At 25.2% G+C, this 11,553-nt stretch overlaps 1 protein-coding gene across 2 annotated transcripts in view; it reads right to left on the bottom strand.

Moving 5' to 3' along the window:
• LOC108687333 (tachykinins) overlaps window positions 1-9,480 on the bottom strand; it is a 61,933-nt gene extending 52,453 nt beyond the window's left edge. For both annotated transcript variants that reach the window (XM_018193034.1, XM_018193035.1), the window contains exon 1: window positions 9,364-9,480. The gene's annotated coding sequence lies outside the window, so the exon portion shown is untranslated. The remainder of the gene's footprint in view (window positions 1-9,363) is intronic.
• Window positions 9,481-11,553: the final 2,073 nt, after the last annotated feature.

Below are 11,553 nucleotides of genomic sequence, written 5' to 3'. Positions count from 1 at the left end.
TAAAAAATGTAATATAATAATTTGTTTCATGAATAATAAATGCTATAAAAAATTAATAATTTACATAATAAAGACATAATATATACAGTTAATATTATTTGTAATAATTTTAATATTCCCGTTGCCAGGTTTAATCTCTGCCATTGGATTACATATTATCAATTTCGATATTCAAGATACAAGTAGAAAGAAATTTGTGTCGCCAGACATCTTTCGATCAGAAAGTTTTTGTTTAAATTATTTGTACATACGAATTAAAAACTAAGAAGAATATAAAAATTCGAAAGAAAATTATAAATTAAAAAGAAAAGTTTTTTATAATTAAAATAGATAACTCATTTTTGTATTTCCTTAATTTTTTTAAATTTAAATCTTTAAGTGCATTTAAATAGTTTGCATTTAAATAGATCATTTAACCGTTTTTAATCAGATAAATATGTAGAAAAATAAATAGAAACGTGCTTATTCTTTTACTCATATATGCGTATATACATATACATATATATGAGTAGATAATAATATCGATTTAATTAATACAAGAGAAAGCTTTTATCAATATTTTAAATATATTTAAAAAATTTTATTTTTTATATATTTTAGCAGAGTTAATTACATTTATTCTAATTAACGATAACGTATATATGCATAAGCATGAAGCAATAAAAAAATTGGAATATATTTCTGCTTCAAATAATTATTTAAATCAAAGCTGGGATTTAGTTACACACATTTCGGCCGATTTTCAACTTGGTTCCTGCCCTTACTTCACCAACCCACGCGTCTAAATGCCGATCGGTAAGAACCAAGTTGAAAATCGGCCAAAATATGCAACTATAAATCCCAGCTCTAATTTAAATTACTGTAATGCTAATTAGATTTTTGTCTGCAAAATTACTAAAAACAATGGAAATAGGTTTACATATTATTAAATATCTATTGAAATGTTGTATAAATTCATGCGTATGTACGTGTAATTCTCATTCTCATGACATATCGTTTCGATTTTCTCCACAATTTCGAAAACCGCGAAAGTGAACCTTATAAAGTGAACAAGATTTCGAAATATCATTTTCGTTTCGAAAAGTTTAATCGGATGACAGAACATTATAATGCGCTTAGAAGTGCAAACCTATTTTCATGCCATTGTTCGAAATACGCAAATCTGCGGTTGAGCATTCCTGAACATACCAAAATGAAGTACTCAAATGATCAGTGATTATCATTAATAACTTGCTATTTAAAATCTAAAATTAAATATACATATTGCGAATTATTATATTATATCGATAGAAAGAGAGACAGAGAGAGATGGAGAAAGAGAGAAGAGAGAGAGAGAGAGAGAGAGAGAGAGAGAGAGAGAGAGAGAGAGAGAGAAAGCGGATCAAATATATGATTTTTGGCTTGAAATTGAAATGTCGGTATTCACACTCATTACTATTCTTACTCTTTCATTATTTCCTTACTTCTTACTTCATTGCTGTTTTGTCGTAACGCGCGATGTTCGGACGCTCTCACGGACGACACAGTTCGAAATCGTTAAAAGTTTTTGATCTGTGTCTTTCACTATATTTAAAAGTATTCTGTTGATATTATAAGATATTATTATTTATAATATATTTAATTATAAAAATATTAATAACAGAATATTTTTAAACAGTGGAAAATACAGGATAAAAATTTTTAACGATTTCAAACTAATGTCTCTGAGATCAAGCTTCGCACGCTACAGCAAAAACAGCAGTAAGGAGTAGGAACGTAATACCGACACATTTCGATTTTAAATAAAAAAAAACACCATCTTTGAACAGATCTGGATAGATAATCAATATCGATATCCTATGAAATTAAATGTTCTAATTTATATTACGATTTATAGTTATAAAAATAAAAAAAACAAATGCACAAAGACATGCCATATTCTTAATTTTTCATCTGCTTTCAAAGCATAGAAAGATGTTATTCTAATTTCACTTATAAAATTTAAAAGTATATTTAACGTAATTAACTAATCTATTTAACTAATCAGAATTTTAATTAGGTTTTATCCTGATGAAAATAACTAATTCTCTCACGAGAAGGAGTTCCGGAAATCGAGTCTATAATTCGTTATTTCCTTGCATTCCTTTCCTTATTCTTATCGTTCCCTAAGCTGTACTCTCTTAACTTACTCTCAAAACTCATTCAATCTTTCCGTGTCTCTCATTTTCTATGCAAATATAATAAAGAAAAAGATATATGTATATAGTACAATCATTATTAACTTCCTTGTCAAATCACTAATGCTCTTAATAATGTTAATTGAATTATGTCTTATATTTTGTTTTAAATAGATTATTTATGGCTATATTACATTATATATTAATAATTTAGATACAGATAAGAAAGAAAAAACAAAGAAGAAGGGAGAACAAAAATAAAAAAAATAAAAATGTAATTACGAAAAAGCGTAAGAGCATATTAACTAATAAATTTTCTAAAAATACTAAAAAACTGAATAAAATTTTATAGATTCGAATATGATATTTGTATGCAAGTATTATAATGATATTTAATGTTTTTTATAGTTATTTTATAAGATTGCAAAATAAAGAGATATTAATGGATCATAAACCTTGATTTCTCATCTGAATTACGATCAAACTGAAAATAATATTTGCTAATTTATCCTCATAAATATTAAAATTTGCAAATTTCAATAGCGTTTCGTTAATTACAATGTCAGATTACAATTTGACATTATTTTAATAAATTTATTTTATAAATTGGATAATTGAAAGGATTAATCATTAAAGAATGTCATAGCAAATAATGGAAAAAATTCTATACAATTTCTATACAAAATTTTTTATATTAAGAAATCAATATATTATATAGGCTCTCACGTAACTGTCACAATTGTTCCATCCCTTTCGACGATCTGACAAAAATTGTTTTGAATAAAAGTTATTCGATTTCCAATTAGCTACAAATTGCAATATTAAAAATTTGAAAAAAAAATTTTTTAGATAAAAAATCGAGATTATCTTAATTTTTTTTAATGGCGCTAATGTTTTTGACTTCATAACATTATATCTAATATCAAAACAAATTCAATTATCTGCTATGTTATAATATTTAGATGACCTTAAATTTAGACATGTAAGATCAATGAACTTGACTTTTCATCTAAAAAAATTTTTTTTGCAAATTTTTAATAATTGCAATGTGTAGCCGATTGAAAATTTATTAATTTTTATTCCAAACAATATTTTTGTTAGATCATCAGAAGTGCAAGAAAAATAGTGATCACAGTTACGTAGGATGCCCTATATATTGTGCAGCATATATTTACGTATATATTATATTATACAGGCTAAGTCATTTTAAGAGACGCATTGATTTTTCTCCAAAACCAAAGTTCGTATCAAAAAAACGTTTTACATAAAAGATGATTTATCTCATTATTCTGTTCATAAAAGTGTAAAATACAATTATCAAAAAATTAATAGTTTATGAGATATTTAATATTACATGTTAATATGCGCACCAAAATAAAATATAAAATGTCTTATAAAGTATTGATTTCTTTATATTTTTATCTTAATACTTTTGGAATTATATGATTTTTTATACAGAATATAATTATATTCCATTTAAAAAAATTAAAGTAACCTCCATATCCTTTACATGTACAACCAACGTTAAACCAATGGAACCATTTTAAGCTCCCCTTGAAGTCATAAAACTTTTGTACGAAATATTTTTTGATACAAACTTTGATTTTCGAGAAAAATCAATTGCTTAAAATGACCTATCCTGTATATAAAGATCAGTATATTTTATCTAAATATAAAACTCCTATATTTCTCGGAAAGAATTAATGTAATAAATCATAATTTTAATTTGAAATTGCTTATAATTTTAACTTTAAAAATAAAGTATTTTAAATATTACGTAAAAATAATTGTGTCAAATATTTGCTGTATTAAATATTGATTTGAGAAGATATGAAGAGAAAACGTTATTCATCGTTAAAATACTATTTCTTAACATATCATAATTATAATAATATTTGCAGATCACACAAATCGCAGTTGTGATTGGCTATAAGAGAATATCGTAGCATATGCACATTGCATAAGAATTAACTGGATAATGAAATGTTTGAATAAATTATAAGTTTTTGTAGTAATTAATCTTCTGAATTAGATTAGCTGAAAGAATCGCAAGAGATTACATTATACAAAACTTGCTAATTGTTTTCTCGATTTCCGCACACTCAGGCATATCCCTTGTTTGAGTAAATTATATACACAATCACTGTCAATCTAAACTCGTGAAATGACCTCTAGCTAGAGACCATATATTTTCAACAACATAGATGTATCTAAGTAAATCATAAAATTACCAACTAATTATGCCATCAACAATTAGAAACTAACTTTTGCCCAGCATGTATTCTAGAATACAAATAGTATCATAATAATATTTTATTTATTCCTTTTGGATAATTTTATTAGCTATATTAAATAAGAGAAAATAGTAAAATTCATTCAAATATATAAAAGGACATTGCATTTCTTATCTCTTCAATAACGGTAAAGATGCATTTAATAAAAAAAAATCAATCATTACATAATCACAATGTAAATAAAGGTATGCTAATTTACTTTCAAATATTTTTCTTTTTCAAAGAATCGGACATCAAAAAATCTTGTCGCTCCAATAATAAAAATGGAACGAATGTTCTGTGTGTTTAAAAGAATTTTCACAAACTTTCAGACAGGAACTTCACCAAGTGAAAATTTTCCATGAGGAAATATCGTGGCTTGTATATGTGAGACTAGCGAAAGAATAAGTTTATTCACCGATATATTCGAATCGATAAAAAGGTTCACTGGAACGGACAAGTATGAACGAATTTAAAAGTTGCTCTACGTCCCCGGACATGCTCCCACTCGACAGAAACTTTAGCGTTTATACTGACTCATGTTCCGTAGAGTCCAATAAATATAATACAATGTTCATCCCCTTGGAGCACATCAGCTTATTATAGAGGATGACTCCATTTCGCGCTAACGAGCGACAGTAACAGAGTTGGTACAGTGACGTGAAGTATTCCTCATCGGCGTTAGTATAAGCCGCATTTGAAGCGGCCACGCGGGAATAAGTATCGCAGTCATAAAGCATCAGAAATTAAGATTGTCTCTATGCGAGATTGTAACCCATTCTCCAAACGAAGTCGCTCTTGACCAATATTTCTCAAAATTGCTTTCGCCCTTCATTTATCCTTACTCGTGTCGTATAGAAAATAAAATTGGTCGGCGTGCATCTTACAATTTAACACTCTTTCCAAATATTTATTTTCTTCTTCTGTACAAAGGAATTGTGATTCTGCGGAAAAATATTGTTTTATCTACGAATTGCAGCAAACATGAGAAACGAACAATTTTTAGAGTAGCTTCTCATAATTTTTGGCATTAAATTGGATTTATGAATTTCGTATATATAAACATATTTTAAATATTAATAATTAAAAAGTATAGATAATAAATATATTGCAGATCATTAGATACATATAAGCTTCTAAAAAAATAAATCTTGCAGATTAATTTAAAAAATGCTTTCTGCAAATAAATATTTTTCTTTCTAAAATATGGAAAACGCAAATCTCTAAGAAAAATAGCAATATTAAAAACGTGTTATTATTTTTTGCCATTCAAAAGTTTTACGTTAATTAAAAAAGAGCATTAAAATGTTACACAATAGTTGCATCAGCAGAAAGGCATTCGAAAAATAGAAAATAATATGTCAATAAGCAAAATCAAAGAACAGAAAATAAATGTCAGATATTAAACAAAAATATTTAATACATTAATTTTGTTTATATATTACATTCTTAATCCAATATCAGTCTAAAGGATCTGCTTTTTTTTATTTATCTTTTTTATATGTAAAATATCATTATCAAAAACTAATAAAAAAATTGCAGTTCTTTTTTAAGGATATATATTTAATAGATTTTAATTTAATATTTAGTAGTTATTAATATTTTTATAATTAAAATATTGTTAGATTAAAGATTTTCAACGAATAATATTTATTTATAGAAATAAGAAATTTAAAAGATTTCTACTTATCAAAACAAAATATAGATAATGTAGATTATGTGAATGTTAATGAGATTACTGCGCGATAAATGAAGCATAATATAACAATATATAAATCATATTTTAATTTATGTGTTTACTTGACTCAAGTCTTGAGTAGTTGAATCAAGTTTTCAAATGTTTCAACTTAATTTTGAACCATTCTTAAAAGTATTAATCAATTACAGTCTCTTGTTTTTGAACACACGAAGGATGAGCCATTTTTAAATTGTCAAGTTCAAAAGTTGCATTGTACACTTCCCAATTAAGTAGCAAGGAGATGTCAAATTTCATAACATCTTAAAGATGTTTTTAACATCAATGAGACATTATTAAAACGTCATTTTGCTACTTAGATCGTAGTTCACTTATTAAAAAGTGAAAACAATATTGAACGACAGAAGGCAAAGTAATTAATAAAGGCAAACGACGATAGAAGGCAAAGTAATTAATCTATAATTTATTTATAAAATTTAATTAAACATTTAAATTTGCTTTGGCAAGCGAGATTGTAATTCACTGGATGCATTCAATACTACAATCGTTCATTGAGCTCTTGCATCTGATTAGCATATTCTGTTAAATCAAAAAATATACATTAAACAAATGCAAAAGCTCACTGAGTACTTAATGAGCGATTGTAGTATTAAATGCATCCATTATTATCGCTAAAGAATTGCTAGAAATTGAATCAAAATTTGAACTTGATTGATCCAAGTAATGTTAATTAGAATATGTTTTACATTGCGTTCTATTCATTATAGGCTATATTCTTATTAGATCTTATAGTCTGTATTTTATTTATAAAAAAAAAAGATAACTTGGATTAATCTTATCAATATGTGCGACAGAATTATTTTTAAAGATCAAGAAATTGTAAGACATTTTTTTCATTATTTTTAATTATATATAGGAAACAAAAAATGTTTATCATAGCGCTACAAACTTCAAAATTTGAACTATAACTTACAAAAGTTATAACTTACAAAATTAAATAAAAATAAATAAAATTTAAATTTAAAAAACAAGTTTCGAGGCTTAAAATCTTTATTTTCAAAAGATCATTATGTTTTTTGAGTTCCTGTAAGTTTAATAACTTTTACACACAAAATCATTTTTTTTTGTAATGTTCTTAAGAATATTTTTATATTAATGAGTTATTGTAGATTAAAAGGGGTATTTTAAATTTTGATCATTCATAATCGCAATTCAAAAAACAGATTCTGAAACTGTATCGAATAATTAATTGCAAAATTTTTCAAGCCCACCTTATATATATGATAGATATAAGAAAATCATATTAGATCGAACTAAATTGATTTCGCGTTATTATTATTGTATAATACTATGATATAAATTAAATAAACATTATCTTATCAGTTATTAAAAGTGAACTAACTCAACATCATAAAAAATCATCAATATTATCACAAATCGAAAAGAATGATTTTTTTAAAGATCATGAAACAAGAATGATATTTTTTAAGAATATATACTTCTTATTTTATATTATTTAATTAATCAATAATTTTCTATAAAGTTAAGACACAGATTTCCTCTTTTTTTTGTAAAATTTAATTTTTATAGTTACGTCACTTTTAACGTAAGAAAGCAATATATTGTTATCACGTATTATATTTTTATCACACATTAATATTTACTAAAATGATAAAGAAACTTACGCGCTTTTATTATGCGTATCTTTCAAATAAAACTCTTTAAACTCAAACTCTTTAACGTAATGATTTCGTTATTAATATAATGCTTCTAAATTTACGTTATTTGCATGTTTCATGACATGTATTAATAAATCATAATTAAATCGTAAAGTTGACTTCAATATGAAATAAACATAATGCTTTCAGTTAGTTTAAAAAAAAATGAAAATCTGTTTCTCTCATATAAGATTATATATTATATTGAAAGCCTGTTGCTTCTATGATATAATCGAACATTGACACGGAACTCGACTCTTGTCTGCAAGCTAAACGATTGATGTTGGATTAAATTTACACATAGTTAAGAAGAGATAATAGATTCTTGTTACAATAAAGTACAGTTTGTACATATGTATAACTTGAAAACAAAGGCTGCAATTTATTCTACTCCGCAAAAATAACATAACAAATAGTACTTATAATAATATCAATAATTTCTATCGAGCTAATACGAACTATTACCTTAATTAAAACAATTACGATATTTTTATCTTTTCGTAAAAAAATATAAAAAATATTTAAAAAATTGAGGTCTTCAGTAAAAAAGATGCTTAAATATTTCTCTTATAAACACCTTAAGCAAATCTAAGCATTAAAATGTTATACTAGAAGACTATAATATATTTCCACTTGTGTAAGTTTCAAAAGTTGTTCTGATAAAATCATTTGCACAACTTATCTACTTTATTTTATTTTTTATTAATTTTATTATTTTTCTTCTTTTCCTTCGAATTTCTTCGAAAGAGTTAATTTACATAATAGGTAATTAACTTTTCATGATAATTTCTTGTTTTAATAACCGTATATTTTGTAAAATTTATTACATAGTAGCCAATAAAATATAAAATAAAATATACACAATGGTCAAAATTCAATCTACGAAAAGTAATGAAATTAAGGATTTTCTAAGAAAGTTAATATTAAATTCATCAACTATAGAATATTCACTTGACTTTACGAAATGATTTTACGAAACGTTTATTTTATTAGAATTCATTCAATATATGAAAATCTTTCTTATCTCTGTAATATAGATTTTAAGTTAATTCTGTTTAACGGAAATCAAAATTTGAAGTTTTTCATAATTGAGAAAATATATAATTTCTTGTAATAAAAATAATCACAGCTAAGCATAAGCATATATAATTTAAAATTTTCTATTTGTAATACAAAAATAAACTTTTAATTGAAATAATTTTTTTGAACAACTTCTGTTTTTTTTTTTAAAAAAGACATTTTTATCAATTTTATTTGTTTTTTCTAAAATATAAATTTTATTGATTTTATATGTGTATTATTTAAACTGCTGTAACAGAAAGTACAATTTTTATATTTTTCTTCTCGGACTTTCTAAAAAAGCAATAAATTGAAGATCAAAATTTATAAAAAAAAATTTTTTAAAGAGATAAAGAGATACGTTAGTAATTTACTAATTTGAACCGTATTTTTTTACAAATATTAATAATATCACTTAAGAAATATGTCCGTAAAATAAAAAATTAAAACCTCTTACTCACCTTTTGGAAGTAAGATTGGAAGCGTTAAAAGATATGGTGATGTATGAGATCTCAGAAGAGTAAGCTTGACAATCAAAGTTCGATAATCCTCAGAATTTCTAGATGAGATCTGCTCGGTGTGGCGAATACCAGTCAACTGACTGAAACTAAAGCTCCGCGTGCTTGAAGTTACGCGTAACGCCAACGGCGCGGTGACGTCACAGGGCACTGAGACCAATCAGAGGACAGAGCTTGCACCCCAAACAGGGAGAGAACAGCCCCCACCGATCGGTTCAAGGGGAGCTTGCATCTGGACATGAACGGCGATTCGAACGACGATCGCCTGTTCTCCTTTTCTGCGCGCGATCTCCCTCCCACCTTTTTGCACTTCCTCAACCGCATACTTCGCCTACGTGAAAAATGTTCAACCGTGACGTCGATGACGTATCCTCGCTGGTGAATGGGCAAGTGGTATAAAATCGACCGCCGTTATTAAACGGATGGCATGATATTGTGTTTGATGTGATGAGTTTATTTCGCTGACCAACCCTGATCTCGTAGTTTACGCCTCAATTAGTGATCATCACCTAACTTGTCTTAGAAAAAAATATAATTCAATCACTCGTTATTCTTTTGCAATTTAAATGAACGTGAAATAAAGATACATTTTGTATTTTCATCTTATATAATAAATTTCAATTAATATATATAATTAAAGCAATCGATTTATAAAAACATAATTCTATCCGAGAAAAAATGTTATATATATGGGCATGTTTTATATGTAATTATATATAAAATATGGTAATTTTTTTATATAATTATATATAATTATATATAATTTTGTATAATTTTGTATAAATAATTGTATATAAATATATGAAACATTTTTTCTCGAGTATACTTGTGTACTTCTTTCTTTCGTATTTTCATATGAATTATTTGTCTTTTATAAGCCGAACAAAAAAAGAATAAAATAGCATTTTCCATCTTTTTTGAAATGGTATCTGCAGTATTAGCAACAGGAGAATTTTATTTGATCAGAAAGATCTTATAAACTTCCAACTTTTTACAAATTTATACTTTCAGAAATAAGAATAATTACTTGAATACAGTACTATCTCCTTCTGCTTATGCTTATAGCAATTTAAAAATATATTGAAAAACAGTAGGCATAAAATATAAGAAGGCATCATATAAAACGTAGCATAAAAACATAAGAAAACATATTTAAGATTATACATATAATTTCGCATTTCAATTTAATTCAAATTGAGAGAATAGATAATGTTATCATTAGGGCAACCGAAAATGAAAAATCTCGTTTAAGCTGTTTTAAATAAAAACATATTTAAAAAAATATCTTTTTAAGCGCTTACAATATGCCCCATGAAATTAAAAAAAAGTGCTTTAAAAAAGGAAAATATGCTCTTAAAGAATTACCTCTTATTTAAAAACATTTTGTTAATATAATTTTTTAATACAGTTTTTATACAATTGAGCGATAATTATATTGATTAATTTTAGATTTTTTAAACATTAAAATTAAATTACCTGTAATGACAAAATAAAATAATTTTAATAAAGATTATTTATTTCATATCTTTATTTTTATATTTACTAATTAGTCTCATGATGTTTAAAAACAAAAAGATTAAATTAAATAAATACATATACAAAAATTTAAAATTAAGCTAAAAATTTAAAATGTTTAAATGTTCTAATTTATATTTTAATTACAATAAATGATAAACTTTTTTTAAACAAAAAATTTGGCCCGTTTGAGCGTAAATATTTTTTATACGTTGAAAAACGACTTAGTCCATAGAACTAAATTAATTATGTTAATTAAAATAGCAATTTTTTTCTAAATGTTGTCATTGTCTATAAGTTTGTATAAGATTTTTCTAATCAAGGAAATTGCTTTCAAAATAACAAATTATTATTTTTTTTGTAATATTATTGGCAATTTTTTTCTTGATAATCGCTGCTTTTTTATTTGTACTGCAGCATTTTTATTAATAAATTTTACTTGTTAAACATTTTGTGAAGTATTCCTATTTATTATTATAGTAGAAAAAACTAATTGCATAAACATAAATTACGATGTGAAATCAAAAAATAATTGAAATGTTATGTATTGGTAAATATTATGTATTGGTGAAATATGCAAAAATATGAATTTATGGGTGTTGTATGCAAAAATATGCC

Source organism: Atta colombica, unplaced genomic scaffold, assembly GCF_001594045.1.
Source record: "Atta colombica isolate Treedump-2 unplaced genomic scaffold, Acol1.0 scaffold205, whole genome shotgun sequence".
In the NCBI taxonomy this organism is placed as follows: domain Eukaryota; kingdom Metazoa; phylum Arthropoda; class Insecta; order Hymenoptera; family Formicidae; genus Atta; species Atta colombica.
This window is presented reverse-complemented; position numbering and strand designations above follow the sequence as displayed.